Below are 25,843 nucleotides of genomic sequence, written 5' to 3' on the forward strand. Positions count from 1 at the left end.
ACTGAGAAGCAGGCAGAGGGAGAAGCAGGCTCCCTGATGAGCAAGGAGCCTGATGCGGGACTCAATTCCAGGACTCTGAGATCATGACCTGAGCCGAAGGCAGATGCTTGACAAACTGAGCCACCCAAGCATCCCCCTGCCACTTATTTAAAACACTGAAAACATTTTAAAATATTATTTGAGAAATACTGCTTTACATTTGTATGACACATGGTTGTACCACATATTTAAGATGGATTTCTAAGGAACTGAATTCTAAAATTAATGTTTAAAGAGGTACTTTTCTGGATGGAATTTTCCTTTCTTACCCACAACACCTATATGGGTTTAGCAATGATTTTGAATTGAATTCATTGAATTGAAAGTGAAACATTCTCTGGGATCCAACCATGGTCTTTGTTAAATGGTATCACTTTGAACATTTTCCCAATTCACAGTATTTTAAGACCGTCCTTTTCAAAAGCAAAGGTCCTGTTCTTGTTGTGAATACAGTGTACCCTGCATAGTTTTTCATTGCTTCCTAGGAAAGCTGTAAGAGTTATGGAAGTTATTTTTAGTCCAAATGACTCTAAAAGACATCTTTCATCTGTCCCAGTCATTCACATTTGTCATTTATTTCAGAGTTCCTTTTACATTAGCTCCATTCTGTTAAAATTTAGATGAACAAGGACAAAGTTGCATGGGCAAAGGTGAGAAAAAGTTAAAAGGATTGTCATTTAAATTGCCTCCCTTTACCTACTGCTTGAAGAAAAGTCTCCTTTCTTTGAGTACAGTGTTGCTATTATATACCATTTGCATTTTAGTCAGGGACTGAAATAACAGAGTGCAGAGATCCCAGAATAGTGTGAACCAGTTTTTTGAAATGCCGTGGAATAATTTTCATAATACCCTAGAACATGATTTTATGGATATATATGAAGTCCGGGATGACAGGAGCCAGATAGAGATGCTTGCCTTTCAGATTTGACAAAACTGATTGCTTTGCCTAAGGAAAGCCCTAAGAAGGTATTATTTTGATAGTAACCACAACCAGATGCAGTGTCCAATTACCGGATACTGTATGTACTGAGGCGCCTGATTCTTCCTGTGCCGTTGCACTGCCAACTTCAGCTCAGCAGAACGGGAGACACAGACACAGCATGGCAATGTGAGATAGTGGCTTCCGTTGACCATTCAGTCCTTAAGACAGGGTGACAGCCACAAAGCAAGCTGTATTTATTGCTGTTGGCATTAGTCCAAGTCTCCAGGGCTAGCTTACATCTGTTCAAACATTCTTTACCAAGGGTCAGCAGCTGCAGAACCAGAGGTTTAATTTGCTAACCCTTGTTTTTCCATCATAGTGGTGGAGATAAATGTCATGTACTAAAAATGAGGACGGGGAACTCCCCTTTTCAAGATATTGCCTGTAGAGCTTATGCCAATTGCACTCATGTGACAAACAAGCCACTCCTGAAAATTCCAGTAATTTTGGATGGAAAGGTCAGAACTGTTATAACTAAGCAAACATAGGTTTGCTCCTCAGTGACTCAGAAACTGCACCAGGTTGCTTTGTCACACAAAGAAAACTTTTTTTTGCAGCAAAGAAGGAGATCACCAGGAATGCTTCCAAAGCCGTGACTCCCCCAGCAAGGGTGAATGGGTTCCTTTTATTTAGGTCTAGGTTGTATTGTTTTATTTAAGTTCAATTTAGTTAACATGTAATATATTATTAGTTTCAGGGGTAGAATTTAGTGATTTATCAGTTGCATAGAATGCCCAGTGCTCATTACATCAAGTGCCCTCCTTAAGGCCCAACACCCAATTACCTATCTGCCCATGTACCTCCCCTCCATCAATTCTCAGTTTGTTCTCTATAGTTAAGAGTCTTTTAGCAGTTTACCACCCTCTCTGTTTTTATCTTATTTTATTTTTCCTTCTCTTCCCTTATGATCATCTATGTTGTTTCTTAAGTTCTGCATATGATTGAAATCATATAGTAATTTGTCTTTTTCTGACTGGCTCATTTCCCTTAACATAATGCCCTCTAGTTCCATCCACATCATTGCAAATGGCAAGATTTCATTCTTTTTAATGGCTGAGTAATATTCCTCTGTGTGTGTGTGTGTGTGTGTGTGTGTGTGTGTGTGTGTATGTGTGTACACCCCACATCTTTATCCATTCATTTGTTGATGAACATAGGGGCTCCTTCCATATTTTGGCTATTGTGGACATTGGTGCTATAAACACTGGGATGCATGGGCCCCTTTGAATTACTATTTTTGTATCTTTCAGAAAAATACCTAAAGGGCAATTGTTTGATGACAGGGTAGTTCTATTTTAACTTTTTAAGAAGCCTTCATACTGTTTTCCAGAGTGGCTGTACCAGTTTGCATTCCTACCAACATCTGTTGTTTCCTGAGTTGTTAATTTTAGCTATTCTGACTGGTGTGAGGTGGTATCTCATTGTGATTCTGATTTGTATTTCCATAATGCTGAGAGATGTTAAACATTTTTTCATGTGTCTGTTAGCCATTTATATGTCTTCTTTGGAAAAATGTCTATTCATGTCTTCTGCCAAACAATTATTTGTTTTTTGGGAGTTTAATATTCTTCCTTTGGATACAACCCTTAGTCTGATATGTCATTTATGAATATCTTCTCCCATTCCATAGGTTGCCTTCAGTTTTGTTGATTGTTTCTTTTTCTCTGTAAAAGCTTTTTAACTTAATGAAGTCCCAATAATTCATTTTTGCTTTTGTTTCCCTTGCCTTTGGGGAGGTATCTAGCAAGAAGTTGCTATAGCCAAGGACAAAGAGGTTGCTGCCTGTGTTCTCATCTAGGATTTTGATGGTTTCCTGTCTCACTTTTAGTTCTTTCATCCACTTTGAATTTATTTTTGTGGATGGTATAAAAAAGTGGTTTAGTTTCATTCTTCTGCATGTTGCTCTCCAGTTTTCTCAACAACATTTGTTGAAGAAACTGTCTTTTTCCCCCGTGCTTTGGATAGTCTTTCCTGCTTTGTCAAATATTAGTTAACCATGGATTCAAGGGTCCACTTCCAGACTCTCTATTCTGTCCCATTAATCTATGTGTCTGTTTTGGTGCCAGTACCATGCTGTCTTTGTGATTGCAGTTATGTAACATGGTTTTAATTCCAGAATTGTGATGCCTCCAACATTGGTTTTCATTTTCAACATTAATTTGGCTATTCAGGGGCTTTTCCAGTTCCATACAAATTTTAGAATTGCTCCAGTTTGAAAAAAATGCTGGAGGTATTTTCATAGGTATTGCATTGAATGTGTAGATTATTTTGGGTAGCATAGACATTTTAACAATATTTCTTCTTCCAATCCATGAGCATGGACTGTCTTTCCATTTCTTCATGTCTTCCTCACTTTCTTTCAAAGTGTTCCATAGTTTTCAGAGTACAGACCCTTTACCACATTAGTTAGGTTTATTCTTAAGTATCCTATGGTTTTTGATGCAATTGTAAATGGGATCATTTCCTTAATTTCTTTTTCTGCTGCTTCATTATTAGTATCTAGAAATGCAACAGACTTCTGCACATTGATTTTATATCATGCAACTTTGCTGAATTCCTATATTTGTTCTAGCAGTGTTTTGGTGGGGTCTTTAAATGTAGTTGGGGTTTTCTACATAGAGTATTATGTCATCTTTGAAGAGTGAGAGTTTGACCTCTTTGTCGATTTGGATGCCTTCTATTACTTTTTGTCATGAGATAGCTAAGGCTAGAATTTCCAATACTATGTTGAAAAACAGTGGTAAGAGTGGATATCCCTGTTATGTTCCTGACCTTAGGAGAAAAGCTCTGTTTTTTCACCACTGAGGATGATATTAGCTGTAGGTCTTTAATATATGGCATTTATGATGTTCCCTCTATCCCTACATTGTGGAGGGTTTTTATCAAGAAAGGATACTGTATTTTGTCAAATGCCTTTTTTGACAGATGTTGAACCACCCCTGTAGCCCAGGAATAAAACTCACTTTATCATGGCAAATAATCCTTTTAATGAGAATTTTTGCATCCATGTTCATCAGGGATATTGGTATGTAATTCTTTTTAGTGGGGTCTTTGGTTTTAGATTAAAGGTAATGCTGGCCTTGTGGAATTGAGTTTACAAGTTTTCCTTCCATTTCTGTTTTCTGTAACAGCTTCAGGAGAGTAGGTGTTAATTCTTTAAATGTTTGGTGGAATTTCCCTGGGAAGCCATCTGCCCCTGAACTCCTATTGGTTGAGAGATTCTTGATTAATGATTCAATTTCTGTACTGGTTATGGGTCTGTTCAGGTTTTCTATTTCTTCCTATTTCAGTTTTGGTAGTTTATATGTTTCTAGGAATGCATCCATTTCTCCCAGTTTGCCCAGTTTGTTGGCATATAGTTTTTCATAATATTCTTATAATTGTATTTCTGTGCTGTTGGTTGTGATCTCTCCTCTTTCATTCATGAATTGATCCATTTGGGTCCTTGCTCTTTTCTTTTTGGTAAGTCTGGCTAGGTATTTATCAATCTTGTTAATTATTTCAAAGAACCAGCCCCTGTTTTTTTAATTTTGTTGATCTATTTTTATTTATCATTGATTTCTACTATAATCTTTTTATTTGTCTTCTGCTGAATTTAGGCTATATTTGCTATTCTTTTTTCAGCTCCTTTAGGTGAAGGTTAGGTTGTGTATTTGAGACTTTTCTTGCTTCTTGAGGTATGTCTGTATTACAAAGTACTTCCCTCTTAGGACCAACTTTGCTACATCCAAAGGTTTTGAACTGTTGTGTTTTCATTTTCATTTGTTTCCATGTATTTTTAAAATACATATATTTCTTGAATTTCCAGGTTCACCCCTTCATTCTTTAATAGGATGTTCTTTAACCTCCATGTACTTGTGGTCCTTCCATTTTTTTTTTTTTTTCTTGTGGTTGACTTTAGGTTTCAAAGCATTGTGGCCTGAAAATATGTACGGTATGATCTCAATCTCTTTATACCCATTGAGTTCTAATTTGTGACTCCATATGTGCTCTCAAAAAGAGTGTGTATTCTGCTGTTTTAGGATGAAATGTTCTGAATATATTTGTTAAGTCTTTCTGGCTCAGTGTGTCATTTGAACCCCTTGTTTCCTTGTTTATCTTCTGCTGACATAATCTGTCCATTGCTGTGAGTGGAGTGTTAAAGTCCCCTACTATTATTGTATTATTATCAATGAGTTCTTTACATTTCTTATTAATTGATTTATGTATTTGGCAGTTCCATAGTCAAAGACATAAATATTTACAATTATTAGATCTTCTTGTTAGATATACCCCTTTATTATATTATATTATTACAGTCTTTGGTTTAAAATCTAATTTGTCTAATATGAGGATGATTGCTCCAGTTTTCTTTTGATGTCCATTAGCATGATAGATGGTTTTCCACAACCACTTTTGGGTGTGTCTTTGGGTCTAAAATGAGTTTCTTGTGGGAATGAGGCAAGGCGGATAAGTAGGGAACCCCATTTCAACTGGCCCCTTGAATTTAGCTGTGTATCTACTAAACCACTCTGAACACCCATGAAATTAGCCTGAAATATAGGAATATATACCTGGATATCTACAAACAGAAAAGCATGGCTTTTTGTGAGATAGAAAGGGAAGTGTCATGAATCTGCAAGGAGTTATTGGAAGATTAACAGAAGGGGGAGAGAGCCACCATAAGCTGGCACCTGGAAAGTGATATAATACCTGAGTGCAAAAGCATCCTGCACCAGGGAATGGGCAAAAATTTGAAGACTGATAGTGGCTGGGAAAAGGCTTTAGAACAGCACTCAAACAGGATTCAGGAGCTGCAGGGGTGCCTGCAAGAACCTGGGGCCTCTTGTGGTTTTAGAAGTACAAAGGGCAGAAACAAGCCCACGTGCCCTGGTCAATTGCTGAGAAGGTCACTGTGGGTACACACAGGGGAAGGCTGCGGTTTTCAGCAGCACATATGGAAATGGAGCCTGTGTGTTCTGGAGGATTTGGAGAAGAGCAGACTACAATTTCTCTGCTCTGGGACAGAGGTCTGGATGCAGCCATTTTTGCTCTGACCCTCAGAAGAGGCACAGAAAGCCACTGAGAACAAAAGCTCAAAAAACTGGTTTCCACTGAGCCCAACCTCCCAACAGGGTATGGGGCAACTCTGCCAAAGCAGGGTTGCCTGAAAAACAGTACATCAGGCCTCTGTCCCAGAAGACAGGCTGAAAGAACCAGAGGACGACAAACCTAGGGTTCCCACTAAACTGTAAAACCCCAACACCAGGGGAAGATATCATATTGAGCTCCAGGTGTTGCCTCACAGCTCATGTATTTTTCAGATGCAACTCTTTCTTTTTATTTTTTCTCTTATGCTTCTTCTGTTTTTTTTTTCTTTTTACCTGTTTCTTATTTCAACCAGGTATTCAATATATCAACTTATATTTCATAGTAGCTTTTTAACTTGCACTTTTTCATGCCTATATTTTTTATATAGATGCATGCTCTAGTGTAGTCCCCTTTTTCCCTATTCCATTCATGGAAACTAATGAGAATGAAAACACATCAGTCCAAAACCTATGGGATACTACAAAGGCAGTCCTAAGGGGGAAATACATAGGCGTCCAAGCTTCTCTCAAAAAAATTAGAGAAATCCCAAATTCGCAAGCTAACCTTACACCTAAAGAAGCTGGAGAGAGAATATCAAAATAGAACCTAAACCAAGCAAGAGAAGAGAAATAATAAAGGTTAGAGCAGAGATCAATGAAATAGAAGCCAGAAAAATAGTAGAACAGATCAACAAAACTAGAAGCTTGTTCTTTAAAAGAATTGATAAGATCAATAAACCTCTGGCCAGATTTATCCAAAAGAAAAGAGAAAGGGCCCAAATTAATAAAATCATGAATGAAAGGGGAGATATCATGACTAACACCATGGAAATAGAAACAATTATTAGAAGTTATTACCAGCAACTATATGCCAACATTTTAAGTAACCTGGAAGAAATGGATGCCTTCCTGGAAACTTATAAACTACAAAGACTGAAACAGAAAGAAATAGACAATCTGAATAGACCAATAACCAGCAACAAAAGTGAAGCAGTAATCAAAAATCTCCCAAAAAACAAAAGTCCAGGGCCAGACGGCTTCCCAAGGGAATTCTACCAAACATTTGAAGAAGAAATACCTATTCTACTGAAGCTGTTTCAAAAAATAGAGAGGGAAAACTTCCAAACTCATTTTATGAGGCCAGCATTACCCTGATCCCAAACCAGGCAAAGACCCCATCATGAAGGAGAATTACAGACAATATCCCTGACAAGCATGGATGTCAGAATATTCAACAAGATCCTAGCCAGTAGGATCCAAGAATACATTATAAGGATTTTTCATCATGACCAAGTTGGATTTATTTCTGGGATGTAAAGATGGTTCAACATTTGCAAGTTGATATGATAGAGCACATTAATAAAAGAAAATATAAGAACCATATGATCCTCTCAATGCAGGAAAAACATTTGACAAAATACAACATCCATACCTAATTAAAACTCTTCAGAGTGTAGGGATAGATGGAACATTCCTCAGTATCATAAAATCCATCTATGAAAAGCCCACAGTGAATATATTATCAATGGGAAAAGCTGAGACCTTTTCCCTTAAGGTCTATACTTTCAATGCCATCCCTGTTTAAATTCCATTGGCATTTTTTCAAAGTGCTGGAACAAACAATCCTAAAATTTGTATGGAACCAGAAAAGACTCCGAATCACTAAGTGAATGTTGAAAAAGAAAAACAAAGCTGGAGGCCTCACATTGCCTAACTTCAAGTTATATTACAAAGCTGTGATCACCAAGACATAATTGTATTAGCAAAAAACAGACACATAGACCAAAGGAACAGAATAGACAAAACAGAAATGGATCCTCAATTCTATGGATAACTAATCTTCAACAAAGCAGGAAAGAAAATATCCAATGGAAAAAGAATAGTCTTTTCAATAAATGGTGCTGGGAAAATTGGACAGCTACATACAGAAGAAGATAAAATGCATAAAACTCACACAAAGATAAACTCAAAATGCATAAAAGACCTCAATGTGAGACAAGAATCCATCAAAATCCCAGAGGAGAAAATAAGCAGTAACCTCTTCTACATTGGCCACAACAACTTCTTTCAAGACACATCTCCAAAGGCAAAGGAAACAAAAGCAAAAATGAACTTTTGGGACTTCATCAAGATCAAAAGTTTCTCCACAGCAAAGGAAACAAACAGTCAACAAAACTAAGAGGAAACCCACAGAATGGGAGAAGATATTTGCAAATGGCATTACAGATAAAGGGCTAGTATCCAAGATCTATAAAGAACTTCTCAAACTCAACACCCCAAAAACAAATAATCTGATTAAGAAATGGGCAGAAGACATGAACAGACAGTTCTCCAAAGAAGAAGATATACAAATGACTAACAGGCACATGAAAAAATGTTCAACATCACTAGTCACCAGGGAAATACAAATCAAAACCACAATGAGATACCACCTTACACCAGTGAGAATGGTAAAAATTAACAAAGTAGGAAATAATAAATGGTGAAGTTGTGGAGAAAGGGAAATCCTCTTACACTGTTGGTGGGCATGCAAGATGGTACTGCCACTCTGGAAAGCAGTAGATGTTAAAAACAGAGCTACCCAGCGATCCAGCAATTGAACTGCAAGGCATTTATCCCAAAGGTACAGATATAGTGAAAAAAAGGGGCACCTGCACCTCAATTATCATAGCAGCAATGTCCACAATAGCCAAACTGTGGAAGGAGCCGAGATACCCTTCAACAGACAAATGGATAAAGATGTGGTTTATATATACGATGGAGTATTACTCAGCCATCAGAAAAGATGAATCCCCACCATTTACATCAACATGGATGGAATTGGAAGAGATTATGCTAAGTGAAATAAGTCAAGCAGAGAAAGACAATTATATGGTTTCACTCATATGTGGATCATAAGGAATAGTATGGAGGACCACAAGGGAAGGGAGGGAAAACTGAATGGGAACAAATCAGAGAAGGAGGCAAACCATGGGAGACTCTGGACTCTGGGAAACAAACTGAGGGTTTTAGAGGAGAGAGGCTTGGGAGAATGGGGTAGCCGTATGATGGGTATTAAGGAGGGCATGTGTTGTGATGAGCACTGGGTGTTATATGTAGCTAATGAATCATTGAATACTATGTCAAAAATTTATGTTGTACTACATGTTGGCTAACTGAATAAAATAATAAAAATAAGTAAATGAAAATAAAATTAAAAAACTAAAGAAAAATAAATAAATAAATGAGTGTCGTGTAAACAGCATATCAGTGGGTCTTGTTTTTTTAAATCCATTCTGATCCCTGTGTCTTTTGATTGGAGCTTAGTCCATTTACATTCAGAATAATTATTGAAAGATACGAATTTAGGGCCATTATATTACCTCTAAATTTGCTTTTCCTGTAGGTTGTGTCTGTTCCTTTCTAGTCTTTATTACTTTTGGTCTCTCTTTCTCTCCAAAGTGTCTCTTTTAATATTTCTTGCAGGACTGGTTTAATGTCCTGAAATTCCTTTACATTTTTTTTGGGGGGGGGACTCTTTATCTCTCCTTCTGTTCTGAATGACAGTATTGCTGAATAAAATTCTTGGCTGCATATTTTTCCCTTTTAGCACATTTAATATATCATGCCAGTCCTTTCTGGCCTGCCAGGTTTCTGTGGACATGTATGCTGTCAAACTTATATGTCTACCCTTGTAGGTTGGAACCTCTTATCCTGAGCTGCTTTCAGAATTCTCTCTTTGTATTTTACAGGTTTTGCTATATTATATCATGGTGTTTACCTATTTTTGTTGATTTTAGGAGAATTCTCTGTGCTTCTTAGACTTGAATGCCTGTTTCCTTCCCCAGATTAGGGAATTTCTCAGCTGTCATTTTTTTCAAATAAACCTTTTGCCTCTTTTTCCTGCTCTTCTTCTTCTGGGACTCCTGCAATATGCATATTATTTTGCTTTATGGAGTCAGTGGGTTCCCTAAGTCTACTTCCATGATTTAATAGTTTTCTTTCCCTCTTCTTTTCAGCTGCATTATTTTCCATAATTTTATTTTCTGAATCACTCATTTGCTCTTCTGGTTCATTCCTCCTCATTTTTATGGAGTCCAATTGGGACTGCATCTTGGTTATAACATTTTAAATTTTGGCCTGACTAGATTTTAGTTCTTTTATTTCTGTCTTAAGGGAAACTCTAGTGTCAGCTCTGCTTTTGTCAAGCCCAGCTAGTTTCCTTATAGTCATCATTTTAAATTCTAGTTCAGACATCTTACTTATATCCATATCAATTAAATCTGTGGCTGTGAGTACTACCTCTTATTCCTTCTTTTGGGGTGAATTTCTCTGTCTCATCATTTTATTCAGAAAAGAGAAGAAGAGAGAAAAAGGAAAACAAGAACAAACTAGATCCTAGGTATGTTTTGGTCTGCTTGTTAAAAGAAACTAGATCCCAAAATAAGAAGGAAAGAAAAAGTGTGTGTAAGTATGTATACCTACATATTACTATGAAAAGAAGCAAACTATATACAAAATACTATGAGTAGAAACAAATTATATATTTACATAAAAATAAAAAGGGGCCTCAGTGGCACAGTTGGTGGATCCTCTGACTCTTGATTTCAGCTCAAGTAATGATCTCAGGGTGCTGTGATCAAACCCTACATCAGGCTCTGCACTTGGCATGGAGTTTGCTTGGGGTTCTCTCTTCCTCTCCCTCTGCCCCATCTGCCTGTGGACGCTTTCTTTCTCTCTCTGTGTGTCAAACAAATCTTTAAAAGAGATAAATAAAAATTCAAAAGAAATAAAAGAATTGAGAAAAATAAAAACATAACTGAAAAAATAATAACTAATGAAAAATGTACAGAGGATACTGGGTACTATTTTCCACTGGTGCTGAAGCTTTGCAGCCATCTGTGATCAGTAAATTTTGTGCAAACAAGTTGTTTCTGCTTGTTCTCTGGGGGAGGGACCTGTTGAATTGATTCTCAGATGGACTTGCCCTAGTGGAAATGTGCCTCCAATGTGCAGGGAGACAGAACTTGATGTAAGCAGCTCTGGATTGCACTAGCTGGAGTTATTTTGCTCTCTGAAGGCTTACAGCATTAAGGGGTGGGATGAATATGGTGGTGCCCTGTTATCTAGCCCCAGAACTGAACATTTGCACCCTCACAGAAGAGCAATTACTCTTGTTTCCCAGGTTTCCATTAGAATCCTGTAATCACCTTGCCTGTGGCTGAGCTTTTTTGTCTCCAGCATGTGACTGAGTTTCAGAACTCCAAATTTTAAGGACTTCCATGATGCAAACCCATGGTATTGCTTCCAGGATGGGTTTTGCCATGCTTCTGCCTTTTGCTGGACCTGTCCCAGGAAAGCAGTTGCCCCGCTGTGCAGTGGTCTACAGTTTATGGCAACACAGAACAGAAAGCAAGCATTAGACTTGTTCTCAGCCAGTTTCCACATTCTTATGCCTCAGAACAGTGTAGTACTTAGGTGCCACCCATTCTTCTTGAGGCCCAGGAAATCCTCAGATCAGAATGGCACACCTGGGATTCTGTCCTGCTCTGCCACCTGAACACTGCTAAGCCAGAGATGTCCCCCATTGTAACAGATTTCTAAAAGTTCTAATTTTGCACTCCACTGCTTATAACACTTTGCAGTAGTCTCCTTAAACAGGTCCCTCCCCACCATCATATCCTCAGCTATATCACACTGGATTCAAGTCTCTGCTCCTCCTACCTTCCAGAAGATGGTCACTTTTCTACTTGTAGACATGCCGTATTTGTTTTCTCAGCCCTCGGATTGATTTCTCAGGTGTTCAAAATGATTTGCTAATTATCTAGTTGTACTCGAGGGATGAGACAAAATTAGGGTCCCTCCAGTCTTCCATCATCTTAACTCCCCTCTAGGGTTAGGATGAATATTTGGATAAAGAAGACTTATCATAAGATGGAGAAGTGGGCATAAGGTCACGCAAGCACGTTAAGAAAGCATGACTATACACACATTGTATGTCATGTAAATGAGGCTTATGTTCATCCTCGGGTGGAGATTTACATATTATAATGAGGTAAGGGTGTCTGTCAGTCATTCTAGAGGTCACTCCAGGGTCCATCTGTGTAGGTGCAAGTCAGGAGTTAAGGTCAAACTGGTCTTGGTGGTCTGGGCTGGCTGGAGGTCTTGCTGGGTCAGTCACTTGCTTGAGCGGGCAGTTTCACTTTCCATTTGCCTGAGTTAAGAGATAAGCTGGAAAGAAGAGTTTTAGGGAAAATGTGGGACTAAAGTTGGTAAGTAGAAGCAGGTGGGCAGTAAGGTCAAGTCTTGGGGTCTAGCTGGTGACACTAGTCTTTTGTATTTTCCAGTATTGTGGGTGACAGCAAGAGCAGATGAGTACCTTGGCCAAGTCCACATGACTTCCTCATGAGGGAATTTGGGTCATTTGACTCCATAAGTGAGAAAAACCTGTTTTATACCATACATTGCCTATGCTTTAATGTGATTTTGGATGACATGGGGCAGATGGGATTTCTTAGTCACCTCAGGCTTCTGTAACAAAATGGGCTAGGTGGCTATAACAAGGGAAATTTAGGTCTTACAGTTCTGGAGATGGAAGTCTTAAGTCAAGATGCCAGTAGGGTGAGGTTCTTTCTTTAGATTGCAGATGCTGCCATCTCAGTATGTCTTCACTTGGCCTTTTCTCTGTGCATGAAAGAGAGAAAGCTATGCTCTTTTGTTTCTCTTCTTATAATGGCACTAATCCTATCATGGGTGTTCCACCCTCATGACCTCATCTAAACCTAATTACCTCCCAAATGCTCTTTTTCAAATACCGTCATCTTGGAGGTTAGGATTTCAACATCTGAATTTTGAGCAGATACAGTTCCGTCCATAGTAGGGTGGGAAGAACATTTTGGAGCATGGGCCTCTTTGGAAATGGATAGACCTGAGAAGAAGGCTCTTTGGACTATTACAGCGTGATGTGAGTTTGTAACTTGGGTCAGGGGCTGCCAAGATGGTGGAAATAGCCAAAGCAGTTTAACTATATATACACAAAATTCACCGTTTGATTTTGGACTCCCTAGAAACTACTCTTCCTCCTAAGAGGGAATGTCATGTCCCATGAACTACTGATGCCTGTTGCGGTCATAAGTTTTAGGGGAATGTGCATGACAATTCTCTTCTGTCTCCATCCTGTTCTGTCTCCCAATGTTATTTTTAATTAAAATAAATAGTTTTTCCCTTTTAGTATAGTGACAATATCTCCATCTTATTTTAATCACTTTTTTTTTCAACTCAGTATATATATGGAATGCTTTCTTCCCAGATCTGTGCAGAATTATCCCTGGAGGACAGCAACTGGTACTCTGTGCTTTGGGAGGAGTTGTACCTGCCAGACAGGAACTCAGTGAAGCAACTGATGGCTTCAGTACAATTAGCATCAGTTAGGAGTTCCCCTTGGGCTCCTGTCTGCTCTTTAATCCTCCTTGAGCTCCTAGCTTTTTGGAGATAAATCTTTGTTTCCTTTCTCTTCTAGTTCTTTCCTTATACACTGCAGTAGATGTCAGTACACTCTTATTTGTGTTGTTTGAAGTTGCCTTAAGCCTTAAGCTCTGGATTTGAGATGGCGTTTAAGAGAAATATAATGGTTTCAAGAATCATGGTTGTCAGACATATATCAGGAACTTTGTAAGATTATGTACTCCCTAAATATACTTGAAGTTCTTGTAGAAAATATCACTGATGAGCATACTCTAAGTTTGTGTGCCTTTCTGGTTATCTGTAGCTTTTATGTTATTTGTAATTCAGGTAAGTTAGGTACTGGTCTATTCTGTGTATGTATAATAATTAAGAAAAAAATGTCATTTTTTTAAGTTGTCTTGACTCTAATTCCATATACTTTACTATAAACACTAGCTTACCAATTTGTTCTTTTTGTGTCACTAAGTTCTGTTCAGTGACTCACCATGAAATCCCTTCAAAATTATCCAATTTTGGTTTCATTTATGTTTCTTTTTTTAGTTAAATAATCACCTAGGTCATTGCAAGTCTCTGCTAATTATACTCAAGAGCATCTGTTCCTCAGCCAGTCAAGGCTTTCCCCAATTTGACAATTGATTACCCTCCTTTCAGGCTGCTTCTCTTGCATGGAAAAAGGCAACTTATGCAAAGCACCATTACTATCCCAACAATTAAACATTGTCTGTTACTGAACTCAGAACTTGGGGGTCCAAAGAAATTGTTAAGTTGAGAATAAACACTCCACTAGTGAAGAGCTAAGATAGAACTTTGGTTAGGAAACCAAATAGGATTCTGCCTAAAAAATGATCAGTAGAAACTTTGTGAAATAACAGACTGATACAACATAAAATGAAAATAATTTTAAAGCATTTTAAGAATACTGTAGAACCATCTAGGGAAAGGTCAGCATTCACTCATTCAATTATTATTTACTGAGTGCTCATTTTATGCCAGATACTCTGCCAGGCATTGAGCTACGTGATGGGAATAAAGCTGTGAACAAACTTTTAAAAAGTCCCCAAAGAGCAGAGGATGCCTTTCACTGTCAAATGTTTGTGGCATGCTTTCAGTACTAACCATAGTGTTTGTGTTTAAATGGACTCTAGAGAACCCAAAGGCAAAGTACCAAAGTGTAGAAAAACACAGGCTGTTTGACTTAAGCTCTGTCACTTACTATAGGTGAATTTTCGGCCCCATTTTTGTCATCTGCAAAATAAGGATATTAATTGTGCATACCTCATGTAATGCCATAATGAAATTAATTAACACAGATAAGCATTGAGAATAGTGCCTAGCATATAGTAAGCATTCAATAAACAGGTAAAATCTAGTCCAGAAATATGCTGCGAGGAAAAGGATTCTAGAACAATATGTGAGGTCAACAGGAAAGAGTTTTATGCTTGATGAGTAATGCTTGCAATGAGCCTGAGAATGTTTAGATTTTCCTTGCTTTGTGCCCTACTTTGCAGCTAAAGAAGCTAAAACAGAAAGGTTAAGACATAGAACTAAGGTAAGACACTTAGGAACAAAGTTAGTGTTAAAATTTATGACTCTGTGCTAACTTTCTTAACCTTACAAATCATTTATCATATGTAAAGAAATGATATACTTTTTAAATTTCATTTTATTATATTTCATTTATTTTTCTTAAAATTTTTATTTTAATTCTAGTTAGTCAACGTACAATGTTGCATTAGTTTCAGGTCTGCAATATAGTAATTGAACAGTTCCGCACATCACCCTGTGGTCATTATGGCAAGTACACTCTTTAATCCCTATCACCAATTTAACCCATCTCTCCACCCACCTCCCTTCTAGTAACTATTAATTTGTTCTCTATAGTTAAGAGTCTGTTTCTTGATTTGTCTTTCTCTCTTTTTTTTTCCTTTGCTTATTTGTTTTGTTTCTTAAATTCCATATATGAGTGAAATCAGATGGTATTTGTCTTTCTCTGACTGATTTTTTTCACTTAGCATTACACTCTGGTTTCATCCATGTTGTTGCAAATGGCAAGAAGAATAGATCACATATTAGCCCACAAAATGTAACCTCAACAAATTCAAGAAGTTCAAAAAGAAATGATTTTCAACAAGGGTATACAGATAGTTTTTCAAACAAAGGAGAAAAATCTTACCAAATACCTGAAAGGCAACAATATCCTGTGGAACTAAATACAAAATAATTTACTTGATTTTCTGGATGTATTATTTTAGAGAGGAATTCAAGGAGTGAAATCTTGAATTGACTCTTTACAAACTATATTCTCTTTTGTTTTACCATTGACTTTTTATTTTTTTTATTTTTTTTTTAGATTTTATTTATTTATTTGTCAGAAAGAGAGAGAGAGAGAGGAGCACAAACAGATAGAGTGGCAGGCAGAGGCAGAGGGAGAAGCAGCCTCCCTGCTGAGCAAGGAGCCTGATGTGGGACTCGATCCCAGGACGCTGGGATCATGACCTGAGCTGAAGGCAGCGGCTTAACCCACTGAGCCACCCAGGCATCCCTACCATTGACTTTTTAAAAAATTATTTCAATATAATTTTATTTTTTTCAGCATTCCAAGAGTCATTGTTTATGCACCATACCCAGTGCTCCATGCAATATGTGCACTTCTTAATACCCACCACCAAGCTCACCCATCTCCCCACCCCCCTCCCTTCCAAAACCCTCAGTTTGTTTACCACTGACTTTTAAAAATAACTGGTTAAATTAAACCTAAGGTCATTTTCATCCACTTTTCCATAGTACCATAAAATGTTTCTCAATTCATAGACATAAGTATTACTGTAGCCATGACAATGTACACAAATTGGTTGGTTCTAATATACAGATTTATGTAAGTTGGCAGCCTTGAAATTATGTACTTTTTTTTTTTTTTTTTTGCAAATTACAACATATTTAGTAATAGATCTAGGTAGGAAATTAAATGAACCATTAAACCTAGTCATTGAAACCTTATCTACTCTTACAGTCACAAAAGAAATCGTTTCTTCTTTCTTTTTAGCTGGGGAAATTAAGACACAGAAAAGTGAATTTTCTGTGAAATGAAGCATGGAAAGCAGAAATAAAGCCATGAGAACTGGCTTCTCATCCGGTGTGCTAATGATGCAGACTCTTACAAGTTGCCCTACATTCTGCTCTTGGCAGAACAGGAAATTCATGGATGAACATTTCTAAGACAGGAATATTATATCTTTTTGTTTTAGAGACAAAGAAAAACAGTATAATATAGTGCTGTCAACCTGTGGAGTTCAAACATTTTTAGCTTGTAGTGTGATAATGGAGTTGATGTTATATCAGGTATAAAGTTAGTGCTAATAAATTGTTATTAAAGCCAGGTGAATAAGGAGTGCTACTGGGTTTAATGGTGAACAAACAAATATTTTTACTTTATTCAGAAGTAGTGAATAACAAAGCACTTGGTTCTGAGATCCATATTAACTCATTTAGGGGATAAGTATTTGATAAACACACACACACATGCTCACACTCACAAAAGAAGTGTGTGGCATCATGGCAGAAATTCTATATAAAATCTTACTAAAGAATAAATAATATGAAAATTTCAATAAGTAGATTTCAAAAATAACAGAAGCTTATGTATTTGATTCTTTGCTATTTCTAGCTTCGCAAGAGATAGAAGCACACTTAGAACAACAACAAAAAAAAGCCCTTGAAGTAATAATAGCTAGTGTGGCTATTTTTCCATTCATTTTGCTTTCCTGCATACATTTTCTCTGCAAACATCCTCCCCAGTTAACTTTTGGGGAGTTATCTTTCCCTACATTTTGTGAGTTTGGGAGGGAATCTTATTCTCGGTGTCCCCATAATGGAAATGAGGGCATCACCAGGACTGGCATGTGACATCAGCAGTCTGGAAGGGAGGCTCATTCTAGGTTTCTACTGCCCATTGTGGAAATGAGGGCATCCCCAGGCCTGGCATGCAATACCATCTGAGTTAATCAGATTCTCTCTCCTAGGATGCTAGATCTGTAGCAGCAACTGTGTCAGTGGTGGCTTTTATTGTCTCCTGACTTTGAAACCTCTTTCTGCTTCCTATTTTTTCTCCTTTTATCCATTTCCCACCCAATTCTCTGCCAACTTTCTTCATTTTATCAATATCTTATTGGAGTATAATAAACATACAATACAGTACACATATTTTAAATATACCTTTTGACAAGTTTTGACATGTGCAGACACTCATGAAACCACCAAACCACAATCAATATCCATTTTCTCTAAACATTTCCTGTCCCCTGAGTAATCCCTACCCTCTTGCTCTTCCATACCTCCTAGTCTCTGGGAAACCACTGATCTGTTCTCTGTCACTTGTCATTGGTTTGCATTTGTGAAACCTTATATTAATAGAATCCTACAAAGTGTTTTTATCTGTCTTCTTTCACTCAACGTATTTTGAGATTCATCTATTGTTATGGCACACATCAATAATGCATTTTTATTGCTGAGTAGTAAGCCATTGTATAGACATATAGTATGTTTATTCATTTGTTGATGGAATTTGGATTATTGTACATTTTAGGGCATTAGAAATGAAGTTCTTATGAACATTCATGTACTGCATTTTGTACAGACATGTGCTTTCATTTCTCTTGGGTAAATACAGATGAATGGAATGACTATATCATATGGTAGATGTATGTTTAAAAAATAATATATTACAAAATGATTGTCTCATTTTATGTTCCTGCCAGAAGTATATGAGAGTTCTAAGGTCTCCACATCTTTGCCAACACCTGGTATATTCAGTCTTACTAATTTTAGTCCACTAAGTGCGGAATGCCATCTTGAATTTCCGTAGTGTCTAATGTTAATGAATATCATTTATGTGTTTATTTTTAATCCATATGTTGTTGTAAGGGAAATACCTGTTCAAATCATTGGTCCATTTATTTTTTGAGTTTTTTTTTTCTAATTAAGTTCTGAGGTTTTTATAGCCTTATTGATAATTCAGTTTTAAACCAGTTAAACTTGTGTTGAACATGACCTACAGAACTGCAAGATAATAAGTTTGTGTAGTTTATACCTCTGAAAAAAGTAGTTGTGAGAGTTCTGTATATATTTTGGATACAAGCTTTTTTTAAATCAGGTATATAATTTGCAAATATTTTACTTTTGACAAAAACCAGTTTAACAATTTTTTTTAATGACTTGTGCTTTTGGTGTCACATCTAAAAACTCTTTGCCTAACCCAAAGTTTTGTTCTATAATTTTTTTTTTAAGTTGTATACTTTTAGTTTTTCTATTTGGATCTATGGCCTATTTCAAAGTTAATTTGTACCTATTTTTCATTTTTGCTTTATGTATTTATAAACTATTATTAGGTATATAACCATTGAGGGTGTTATGTAATTTTTATTAATTAACACCTCCATTATTATGAAATAACTTTATCCTTTGTATACATTTTACCCTGAAATCTATTTTACATGATATTAATATAGCTAATTAAATTCTCTTTTGACTAGTTTTGGCATGTCTTATCTTTTTTATCCTTCTATTTTAAAGCTTTATATTTCTTTAAATTGTCTTGTTCCTTTTCTCTAGACTTAAAATATCTTCTTTTAATTAGAATATCTAGGCCATTTATATTTAGTGTGATTATTGTTATGATGAGGATTAAATCAATTGTACATTGAATATGATTATTATTGATATAACTAGGTATTAAATCCATCATCTTGCTACTTGTTTTCTATTTATAACATCTGCTCTTTTGTTATCTCTTTTTCTCTTCACTTTTGTTTTTTCATTGGCTTAGTTACTATGACTGTTAATTTAGTAATTGTTTTAGGGCTTAATAGTATACATATTTACTTCATCACACTGTACCTAAAGTGATATTACATCTTTTGATGTATAAGCACCTTAGTTATATTTACATTTCTCCCTTCCTCACTTCTCTGCTGTTGTTATGCATTTCACTTTCATATGTATCAACCCCACACTATGTTGTTGCTGTTTTTGTGTAAATAATCACTCACGTTTTAAAATTTTTAAATAAAAAAGAAATCTTACATATTTGCTTATATATTTAATAATCCCATGGCTTTTCATTTCTTTCTGTAGATCCATATTTCATTCTGGAATAATTTTCTTCATTCCTAAAGAAGTTCTTTTAACATTTTTTTTTTTTGTAGTGTGGATATGCTGGCAATAAATTCTTTTAGCTTTTGTGCATTTGAAAAGTCTTTATTTTACTTCCATTTTTGAAAGGTAATTTCAGTGGTTAGAAAATTCTAAGTTGTCAGTTTTTCCCTTTCAGTACTTGAAAGATATTGTTCTTGTTTCTAGTGTTGCCAGTGAAAAACAATACCTCTTTGTTTACAACATTTTTTTTCTGTCTCACTTTTTAATAATGTTCTCTTAATTACTGGCTTTGAGCACGTTGATTGTGCTGTGTTTTGTTATAGTTTGCTTCACATTTCCTGTGATTGGGATTCTTTTATCTTCTTGGTTTTATTGTTTTCGTCAGATTTGGCAACTTTTCACTATTTCTTCAGGGTTTTTTTGTTTTTGTTTTTGTTTTTGTTTTTTATCTCCCTCTATCTCATCTCCTTTGGAAATTGCCAAAACGTGTTATTTGGCACATGAAGTTGTTCTACAACTCACTGATGCTCTTCCCCTTCTCTCACTATACTTCATTTTAGAAGGTTCCTCTTACTGTAGTTTCAAGTTTACTAATATTTTCTTCTGTCATGTCTAATCTGCCTTTAATCATTTCTAGTTTATGTTTTATCTAACACATTCAGTTATCTTTTTTTACCTAGAGATTGTCTTTTTTCTTTTTTTTAAGATTTTATTTATTTGACAGAGAGAAACACAGGGAGAGAGGGAACACAAGCAGAGGGAATGGGAGAGGGAGAAGCAGGCTTCCTTTTGAGCAGGGAGCCCAATATGGGGCTCAATCCCAGGATCATGACCTGAGTTGAAGGCAGACGCTTACTGACAGAGCCACTCAGGTGCCCCAATTTAAGTCTTTTTTAAAGAAAATGACTTTTGTGTTTTAATAGTTTGTGCGGATATTCACTTAGATATTTATTTATTCATATAAATGTTCTTGAGCTTCATCCTATGAGGTAGTTAAGTTACTTGGAAAGACAAATCCTTTTGAGCAGATTTTGGCAAAGTTTTTCTGTAAACTTTGTTGAACATTCTTTATATATATTTTTCTTACAATCTTGAATACTGTAAAAAATAAATTTAAAAAAAGTTTAAAATTCTTAGCTTGCAGGCCTTGCAAAAATAGGCTACAAGCTGGATTTTTTTCCACAGGCCATATTGACAACTGCTTTTGAATCTTACTTACGTGAGTTTTTAGGTAGGGCCAGAATAGAATTCAGTCTAGGGCTTATTGTTCTCCACTACAGAAGCCAAAATCCTTGTTTGGATTCTGTTCATGGGGTTTCATTTGGTCAGAAGATGTGCTGTTCTGGCTCAGCACTGTTATCTCTAATCCCTTCTGATGGGTCTTTCTCCAGCCTTGGATACTCTCCTAATTTGCAAGCCCTGATCATTTCCCAGTTGAATACTGAAGAGGATCCTCTACAGATGTCTGAGGTTCTCTTTCTGGGCAGCACTCTCTTCTCTAGCACGTTGTCCTGTGAACTCGAGCTGCTTTGTTGTGCCCAGCATTTGAGTTCTGGAGTTTTCCTTAATTGCATTATGCTAAGATCTGCCTGGGGTCCCCCTTCCTGCACTGTTGCCTGGCAACTCTCTTCCAGTCTGTAACTGGAAAAATCATACAACTCACCTCATTTGTTTCCTGTCTTTCAGGGATCAGTGCTCATTGTCTGATGTCCAGAGTCTTAAAATCTGTGATTTCATATATTTTTACTGATATATGAGGATTTCTGGTGGTAGGGTAAATCTTGTCTTTGTTACTTCTCCATCTTTGCTGGAAGCAGAAGTCCCTCCAGTTTCCTTTTGATTCTGATATTTCTCTACCAATTCTGCAAGGCAAAATGATTTTTCCAATAAGTGTCCTTATCCTAAGTTGAATAGAGTGATTTCTGTAGCTTACAAACAAGACCTAAGCAAATACAACATATCAACAGTTTCTGATTAAGATAATTCATTTGTACTCTAAGGGAAAAAGAAAAGCAATGTATTGGTCTCCTGATGCCCTACAGAAATTGAGGGTTTGGGGTTTTGTTTAATTTTTTCTACCCCCTCTTCCCTCTCCTCCTCTTCTTCTTTTCCTTACTTGTGCAAAAGTAATGATGCCTTTCTAAAGATTATCATGCCAAGTTCTTATACGTAAAACATTTAAGAATTACACAAATTTTATGCAAGTTTAAGTGTATGAAAACACATATCTGTAAATACAGACCAAATATCATATCTCCTCAATGAAGTGATAAAAATCCATTAGTGATCTTCCTGATTCTCCTTGTAATGACTTTAGAAGTTCACAGATGTTCAATTACTGCAAAAGCCTGAAGAATATGATTTCTGCACTGTCAGGGGTGAGGGTCATTTAAGGAACCAGCCTCAGAGCTATACAATAGACAACTCATTTTCTTTCAAGAAATAAAAACCAGAATCTCCTCCCCCTCCCTTGTATTCACATATTCAAAAGCAAATCAGTTAAAGTTAATGTTTTAAGTTAGGATTTAGAAAGGGGAAGAGAGATGATAATAGTAAATTAAATCCTTTCATTGTTGAGGCATGTGGCAGTTGATGAAAATAAGTGTCTAGGACTAGAGCCATTTAACTAAGAAAGTCAGATTTATAACTGTGCCTACATAAAATCATGACAACTTTGATTTATTGATGAAGAACAGAATAAAATAAGTGATGAGATATTTAAAAGAATTCTCTAATTTATAGGTAACTAGCTGTACCAGTTAAAGTACCAGGTGTTCCTGAATGCCGTCCTAACCCCTGATGCTCTGATTCACTGTCCTGAGCATGTTATTAAGCAACCTATTGTTTCGAGGGCCACCAAGCTCTTAGAACATATCTTGGTTCAATGTTGCAGACAGTGAAGAACCTGCTGGTACAACTGATTTCCCACCAACAATATTCAGCCATTGCCAGAAAGCTTTGGTATGCTTGAAGCTCCTGATTGAATTGCTTCTGGTTTTGCATCACTTTTACTTCATGAATGGCTCTAGGAGGGAGGTGTTTTTACTGCTTAGACCCTACCTCTTGACCCTGTGGCCACCTGCATAATAACATTTTATGGTTGGGTTTCCTGCTGCTATTAAAGAGTGTCCAGCTAAAATTCTAAGGGTGGCTAGGCTAGACTCAATAGAAAATCTCCAGGGGAGGGCACCCGGGTGGCTGTTGGTTAAGCAACTGCCTTCAGCTCAGGTTGTAATCCTGGAGTCCAGGGATTGAGTCCTGCATCAGGCTCCCAGCTCCACAGGGAGTCTGCTACTCCCTCTGACCTTCACCTCACTCATGCTCTCTCTCACGGTCTCTTCTCAAATAAATAAGTAAAATCTTAAACAAAAAAACAAAAACAAAAAACCTCCAGGGGAACCTGGATTTTGGCTTGTGTCATGATCTCAGGGTTGTGAGATCCAACCCTGCACGGGGCTCTTAACTGGGCATGTAGCCTGCTTGGGATTCTCTCTCTCCCTTTGTCCCTCCCCTCAATTTATTAAAAACAAAACAAAACCTCCAAGTGAAGTCAAGGGGAGTTAGGAGAGGAGATCTGTACCTCTGTTCATAGGAACAGCTGTCAGACCAGGAACATAGTGGCACTCACTGACCCTGCTATATACCCAGATTCTTATAATCAAACACAGACAGCACTTACAGCCTACCTGACTAGATATTCCTCCTTTCTTTTCAAATGTTACTCCTCCTATGGAGATTTATTTGTGTATATGTATGTATTATCAGCCATCATTTCATGTAGTAATAAAAAGATCCCTTATTCTTACCATACTAAAAGAAAAAGATTTGATCAGGAAAAGGAATTCAAATTCCTTATAGTTCCACTATTCAAAAGGAGTGAGTTTTAATGACTCTGTTTCTATACAATGGCTTTTCTATATATAATGTGTGTGCCTATATTTGCCTGTGTATATTGCAGATGTGTATAAACACTTTCTTCAGAAATATAATTAACATGCTTTTTTCTACTTTTTCTGGTAAAATACACAACATAAAATTACTATCTTAACCATTTTAAGTGTATAGTTCAGTGGAGTTATTGACATTTATAATGTGTAAAATCATTTCTATCATCCATCTCCCTAATTCTTTTCATCTTATAAATCTGAAGCGCATCAAACAATAATTGCCCATTCTCTCTTCCCGCGTCCCTGACAACCATCTGTCTCTATGATTTTGGTGATTCTAAGTATCTCATGTAAGTGGAACCATACAATATTTGTTTTCAGGGGTGTGTGTGTGTGTGTGTGTGTGTGTGTGTGTGTAACTGACTTATTTCATTTGGCTTAATATACTCAAGTTTCATCCATGTTGCAGCATATTTCAAAAGACTCTTCCTTTTCAAGGCTGAATAATATTGCATTGTAGTATTACTACATCTTGCTTATCCATTCATACATTCATGGGCATTTGGGTTGCTTTCATATATTAGCTATTATCAATAATGCTGCTTTAAACAAAGACTGGTGTACAAAATGTTCTCTTGGAGACCCTGCTTTCAATTTGTTTAAAGATATACCTAAGTAGAACTGCCAGATAATATGATAATTCTATTTTTAACTTTCTGAGAAATAGCATACTATTTTTGACAGCAAGCTGCACCATTTTATGTTCATACCAATAGTCCACAGAGGTCTACTTGTTCCACATCTTCACGAAGATATGTTATTTTCTGTTTTTGTTTTTGTTTATTTCATAGCAGCCATCCCAAGTGCATGTGAGGTGGTATGATGTGGTTTTGATTTGCATTTCCCTATTGATTAGAGAATGTTGAGAATGTTAAGAATCTTTTCATGTGTTTATTGAACATTTGTATATCTTTTTTGAGGAAATGCTTATTCAACCTGGAATCAGGTTGTTTATTTGTTGTTGAGTTTTAGTTGTTCTCTATATATTCTAGATTTTAACCTTTTATCAGATGCAGGCATATCTCAGAGGTATTTCAGTTCCAGACCATGGCAATAAAGTGAATATGCAATAAAATAAATCAAATGAATTTGTGGTTTTCTAGCGTATATAAAAGTTATGTTTGCACTATATTATAGTTCAGTAAGTGTGCACTAACATTACATCTTAGAAAACAATGTACACACCTTAATTTTAAAAATACTTTATTGTTAAAAAATCCAAACCATCATTTGAGCTCTCATAATCTTTTTGCTGGTGGAGGATCTTGCCTTGATGTTGATGGCTACTGATTGATCAGGGTGGTGGTTCCTGAAGTTTGGGGTGGCTGTGGCAATTTCTAAAATAAGACAATGAATTTTGCCACATTGATTGTTCCTTTCATGAACAGTTTCTCTGTAGCACAAGATATTTTTTGATACTATTTTGCCTATGGTAGAACTTCTTTCAAAATTGGATTCAATCTACTCAGATCTTGCTATGGCTTTTTCAACTAAATTTACCGAATATTCTAAATTCTTTGTTTTCATTTTTACAATCTTCAAGGCATATTCACCAAAAGTGACCACCATCTCAAAAAGATACCTTATTTGTTCATCTATAAGATGCAACTCCTCATCCATAAAGTTTTATCACGAGCTTGCAACAATTCAGTCACATCTTCAGGCTCCACTTCCCATTCTAGTTTTCTTGCCATTTCCACCACATCTGCAGTACTTCCTCCACTGAAGTCTTGAACCCTCAAAGTCAATGTGGGTTGGAATCAACTTCTTCCAAACTCCTGTTAATGTTAATATTTCATCTTCCAATGAATAACAAGTGTTTGTAATGGCATCTAGAATGGTGAATTCCATCCTGAAGTTTTTTTTTCCCTTTTGTTTTCTTTTAGTTTTTTATTTAAATTCCAGTTAGTTAACATACAGCCTGAAAGTTTTCAATTGACTTTGCTCAAATCCATCAACAGAATCACTATTTATGGCAGTTCTAACTTAACGAAATATATTTCTAAAAGAGTAAAACTTGAATGTTGAAATTCTTGTTTCATGGGCTGAAGAATGGATGTTGTATAAGCAGGCATAAAAACAATATTCATCTCATTTTCCATCTCCATCAGAGTTCTTGGGTGACCAGGTACATTGTCAATGAGCAGTAATATTTTGCAGGGATTTTTTTCCAAGCAGATCTCAACAGTGGACTTAAAATATTCCATAAACTG

This window comes from Enhydra lutris, unplaced genomic scaffold (genome assembly GCF_002288905.1).
Source record: "Enhydra lutris kenyoni isolate GAN:26980312 unplaced genomic scaffold, ASM228890v2 scaffoldscaffold8, whole genome shotgun sequence".
Lineage (NCBI taxonomy): Eukaryota > Metazoa > Chordata > Mammalia > Carnivora > Mustelidae > Enhydra > Enhydra lutris.